The sequence below is a fragment of the Akebia trifoliata genome, chromosome 12 (genome assembly GCF_017979445.1).
Source record: "Akebia trifoliata isolate Shusen 1 chromosome 12, ASM1797944v1, whole genome shotgun sequence".
Lineage (NCBI taxonomy): Eukaryota > Viridiplantae > Streptophyta > Magnoliopsida > Ranunculales > Lardizabalaceae > Akebia > Akebia trifoliata.
In genome coordinates, this window is record NC_141386.1 from 32,585,931 (window position 1) to 32,591,930 (window position 6,000).

General features: G+C 33.8%; 1 non-coding gene across 1 annotated transcript; it reads right to left on the reverse strand.

Annotated features, from left to right (window-relative positions):
• Positions 1-2,715: 2,715 nt before the first annotated feature.
• On the reverse strand, positions 2,716-2,796 carry TRNAL-AAG (transfer RNA leucine (anticodon AAG)). Its single transcript has one exon. It is a non-coding gene; the product is annotated as a tRNA-Leu (tRNA).
• Positions 2,797-6,000: the final 3,204 nt, after the last annotated feature.

The following is a 6,000-nucleotide window of genomic DNA, read 5'->3' on the forward strand; positions in this document are numbered from 1 at the left end:
TAAAGGGGCATTTTGGTAATATGTGGTTTTTTAGTGGAAGGCAACAAGGGGGAAATGGACGAGAAGTAGGCTGTTTGTAGTGGCCGGCACTTAGCAGGCGAGAAGGTTCTTTCTTAACGTATATATAATGCTTACCCCTTTATACCCTTAGGTTGTTTACATAATCTCTGAATTACCTGTGGACCAAGTCAACATTGTCCTCTTCTGCACCAAGTCGTGGTTTAATGTTTTAAAGTCTCCTCTTCAATTTCAATATAAAGGGGTAGACAAGTCAATTGTCAAGTCTCTCCTACTTTTAAAACTAGATAGATAGATGATAATACTTTCCCACGTGGCACTCATTCATGATGCCATGTGTCACAGTTGATGAATCATTAGATACATCGTTAAGTTTCTTATCTTGTGAGAAACATGCGATAAATAAAGTCATAAAACAGATCTTATAGAAAAAATGTTTTTTTTTTCCTTAGAGAATCCGGGATCGACCAATCACGTGAAGCCGCGTGTATTTGGTATCTCTAATTTATAGAATTACTCTCGTTAGACTTGACAAGGCACAACTTAGAGAGTATTATTTAAGAAAAATGATTTTCTAACTAGAAATTCTTCACTCCGTCAATACTTGATTCAAGTTAGCCTAATCTTATTAACCAGTCGGATAGTTATAGTGACCAGCGCTTGACTCAATTCGATGGTCTGTAATGATTGGCCTTGTCATAGAAATCATATATCCTTTTTCTCGGGAAACACAATTATTTATATTTTATAGAGATGTAATTGTATATCCCGAGAAAAATCTATGATTATGTGTCGTTGTCATACCAGTCGAGTAGTGAAGACTTTCTCAGTAGAAAATCAGCACTCATTATTTAATGTTGCAAGTTCGTTTATACCTAACTATTATTTCACCCAATAAGAAAAGACATCTTTATTTTAAGGATTTTGTTAACGTGTGCCTTGGGGCACATCTTAAAGTGCAATAACTACACTTTGAAATTGGATTTTATTTCGAAAATACCCTTTAAAATCTGTTTTTTTTTACCAAAATACCCTTAAAGTCCAAAGTGTATTTCTTAGAGCACACTTTAACAAGACCATTATTTCAAAAAGAGAAAAAAAAAGTTGATGGTCACACTATCCATATAGATGTGAGTGGTGAGTTAGATTGAGGCGGCTAATATACTTAAATATCTTTTACAATAGCATATTCTCTTGAATAATAAATGTATGATTAAATTACATTTAATATCACCTCCAACCTTATTGATTGAATTGCCCTACTTGTTGGTGGTCACTGGCCATATGAAGTAAGATTTTGCTATTAAAGTTTAAAAAAAAAAAAAAAAAAAAAAATTGTTTGAGTGATTTTAGATAAAAGAGAGGAAGAAATTGTGAGGTGTGAATGTCCAAATTAAAATTTTTTTAGATGACAAACCAAGGGAGAATTTTTATTGAAAAAATAAAAAAAAAAAAAACTAAACAAATTTAGAAGGGAGACCCAAATCCCTGGACCATGTCCATTTGATGAAAAAACATAAAAAACCAGCCATGACTCTCATACCATAATAGACTTAAGTGCTTGCATTTGAACTCTCCTTTACCTGAAATGAGAGAGTTATGTTTATTAAACGAAAAATAAAATAAAATTGAGAGGTTAATATTTTATTTTTATTTTTTTGATATCGTGGGTATCCCCACCCTTCGGGAGGGACTAATCCTGCAATCACATGCACCACCCCCTTGGAAAGTCCTACGTACAACAAAGGTCCACTGGACTTGGATTGTGGTCCAAAGAAATTCATACCTTCATGGGGTTTCAAACACTCTTCCCGAGGAGTTTATCAAAGCTTGGCTTGCCACTTGGCCAACCCCTTTGGCGTTGAGAGGATGGTTACGGACCCACTACAGTAACTAAATATGCTTAGATAGGCTAAGTAGAACTGTATTTCAAGATGCCTATCTATATCTAGAATAAGGGTTTCATTGGTACATAAAAGTCCTAAAGAATGGTTTTCAAGGGACCCATAAATAGGAGAAAACATAAAAATAAAAAAAATAATAAAAAAAGATATTGCCACGTCACATCAATAATGAGATTCACATGAAAGTGGGTTGGTAAATGGACCTGTTTGTTTCTCATCTCCTCTCCACTCAAATTCTATCCTTCTGGTCTCTGGGACCATTGTTATTAAAGAGATCTTTGTAAACCCCAAACCATGTTCAAAGCTATCAATCAAACTCTTTTTTTTTTTTGTGGGTATTTCAGAAACACCCTCTATTAAATTGGTGATATTAGGTTTAGCCCCTTGTAAAATACAAGATTAGGTTTACCCCTCTTATCATTAAGTCAAGGAAGTTTTTTCTTGATGATTTTACATTGAAAATTTTAATTTTTATAAATTTTGATTTTAATGATCTAAGTATTTGAAGAGAATTTTGATTTAAAATTTTTTTTTTTCAAAATTTAGTTGTTGACTTATGGTCAAGGGGTGTAAACCTAATCTTGCATTTGTAAGGGGTAAATCTAATATCACCAATTTAACAAGGGATGTTTTTAAAATACTTTTTTTGTATTTTGTTTGGGTTGGTGGTTAGTAATAATTAGTAGACGAAGATGGATTTTGATTTTTTGAGTCCAGTTCGTGAGGTCAAGAGACTCTCAAATATATGTTTGAAATGTGAGGTGGTTTCGATCTATAAAATAATAAAATGAAATGTTGAGAGTGGGATTTGAACCCACGCCCTTTCGGACCAGAACCTTAATCTGGCGCCTTAGACCAACTCGGCCATCTCAACATTTTGCTTACTTGATGCATAATATTATTTATAACTAATAGTAATGTTCAGGAGAGCTAAATTAGTCATGCATGTGTATATTTAATAATGTTATTTAATGTGTTTCAAGGATAATCTGATTAAAAATATTCCAGCACTGAAAATCGTCTTCCGTTAGATGGTTTGATCATCCCTACTTTTTTTTTTTTGAAAGGTCATGGGTTAAGGCAAACTTAGACAACTACAACTGAAGAACCGGGATACCACAGACATCCTGATAAATAATAAGACAAGGTTTCTAGAGAGCAACTCACAATTTAATTAAGTACAAGCAAGCATGTTGACAGTCTTGTTGGCCTCTCTAAAGACGTGGTTGAAGGATACTTTGTTGAATCTATCAAGCAAGTTCCTTATAACAAGGATCATGAGAAATACACTCCACGAGGGCTCTGCCTACCCTTCAGGACTTGGATAGCGAGCAAGGAATTAGATTGAATCTAAATCTTAAAGCATCATTTAGAGATTGCTAACTTGATCCCATGAAGAATGCTCCAAAGCTCATGGGAAATGACAGAGATTGGAACTTCACATCCGGTAATAGCTGTTAAAATTTCTCCTTCACTATTTCTAATAATTACTCCAAACCCCCCTCTACTCGTGGAGAAGGAATCATCGGAGTTAATGGCCGAAATTCCTTGTTGATCATCCCTACCTTATTGAAGGCAACTTCAGTATTTGTATTTATGGGATTCGTGAACCTATGTCTAGTCTCTACTTTATAGGAACAATATAAAAAATCTCTTATGGTTTCTCCTTCATTGCTCGGAATGAGTTTTTTGTTGCAAAATTGGTAATATTTTTTGTTACATTCCATTTAAGTGAAAGTTCATTTTCATATCAAGAGTACATAGTGGTCAACCATAGATTGAATAAGAGCCATTCTTAATTGACTTCCCACGACACCACGCTCAATATTGCACTGATGGCGCAATGTGTACATAACCATAGATTGACTTTCCCTCAAGATGCAAGAAAAAATAAATAATTAGAATAGATCTCACTCCCAATTATTTTCACCTATGGGGCCTATGTGGATAATGTCATAGACATTCGGTTGTCCACGCTATCCTCGTAAAGTTTCAATTGATTCTAACATACTTCACTAAAGCTTGACATGAATTTGAAGAATTTGGATTATTCATTTAAACTGTTAAACAAAAGTATTTCTTTAATAATTTTATCAATATTAGAATGTAATAATTAATTTTTTATTTATTTTAAGAATGACCTCCATGTTGAGAATGGCTCAATGTACAGTTGGATCGTCCAAATTAAAATGTTATCCATATAGACCCCACACGTAAGAGAAGAGTAAGAATCAATGGGGGAGAAAGTAAAGTATAGTTTTGACTCTAAAATTGAATATATTTAAATTGGACAAGATTTAAAATTAGGGAATTTACAAAGAACTTATCCAAGCTAAACCAAACTTACTTCTTCATGCATGTGAAATTTTATCTCACAAGATTGGTATGATTAGAGAAGTAAAATTGCTCTAGGAATACTAGATCATGAATAATGCATGTATAACCCCAAGTGGTCTCTCATACAATGTTCGGAAGTTGAGATACTACTTGAAAACTGGAAAATTCGACAGGCAAAGGCCGACAAATTTTAGAAATTGAATTTCGACGGTCAAGGGCTGTTGAAATTTTGATGTTCCACAGATTCAAAGGTTGAGTCGTCGAATTTCTCCAATCCTTCATTAATTTGATGATTTGGACTCATTGAAAAAAGAAATTCTACAATGAAATATTTGTCATCTTGGGCCATTCAATATTGACTTTCTTTTTTCTTCACATTGTGAGAGGGATTATATATACAACAATTGAGAGAAATGTGATCTTAATTACCTCTATTACACTAGTTCCATTAATTACATTGTAGAGATAGGAAATAGTTAAGATGCACACCATCATTTCTCCTGTTTTTGTCTTCTTGAGTGAGAGCTTCTGAGTTGGACTTCAAGCGCATACTAGAAGATTATATTGTTCATGTTTTCAAGATAATGGTATTTATGACTTTTTGTGACCATGTTATTCATGCTTGTATTCCTACTGAACAAAGATTTGCTGTTTACTCCCGAAATTTTCTCTCAGTGACCAATCACTTTTACTCATTTAATACACATGGCATCATGCCATTGGTTCATCAGCTTAGCACACATAACTTTCGAAACAGTAAATCTCAGTTCCTACTTTTGTTACTAATTCTGCATTACTCCATGAGCTAAAAATGATTTTAAAAGGATTTAGAAATTGTGAAAACCCTAATCTACCTCTGCCTCTCCCCATTAGCATACGTGTTATGTGTTGGGTCTCAAACCCATTTACACAGTTCCTGGCTCTAACATTCTATCAATCTCAACTCATGAACATGAATACCATAGATCATAATTATGATACATACCTGTAAATTAGCAAGCTTAATGGATAATGAAACTTCTTTTGTTCCTCAAGGCTTTTGAACAATATGCTCCAAAGTCCAAACTCACAAAAATCTTTCACCTTAACCTGCAAAACACAAGATTAGAATACGTAGCTCTACCCCAATCCCTAAATACGGCCAAGGTGATGGGAGTGAAATGGCATCTATATTTGGGAGGGGGACTGCTACCAATACTTATAGATTTTAGTCCTCCAATCTTCAACCAATCATAGAAGGTAGAGGATTTTGGTAGATATCAATCTCCTATAAAAGGGGAAACCACATCCCATGAATTAGAAACATGCTAAGATTGCATGCTTTGTTTTCAATTATACCCTTAAGTAATTTAGGCAACAACTCAAACCTAAGTTTAGAAATAACTACATGTGTAGGGCCAATAAAATGGATTTTATTTTAGAAATAAGAAGAGATGCGTAGGAAGAGTCCCACAATTTTAAATAAATATCCAATATTATGTACTTAATACACCTTTGTACAGCCAAATTACATAGTATGCAAGCTTAAAGCTTAGCACCCTAACTTAAACAGATCTTAAGTAGTGATGGTTGAAGAATGATTGAGAGCCATACATTGGGATGCAAATGAAGTTAAATTGTCCCCACAGAAATTAAAAGAACATTATGAGATTAAATTTGTGTTTAAAATTCTCTTTCCTTACTTGTATTGGACCCAAAGTAGTCTCATTCCTTAATTTTTTTTTGGAGAATGCTTTCTAAT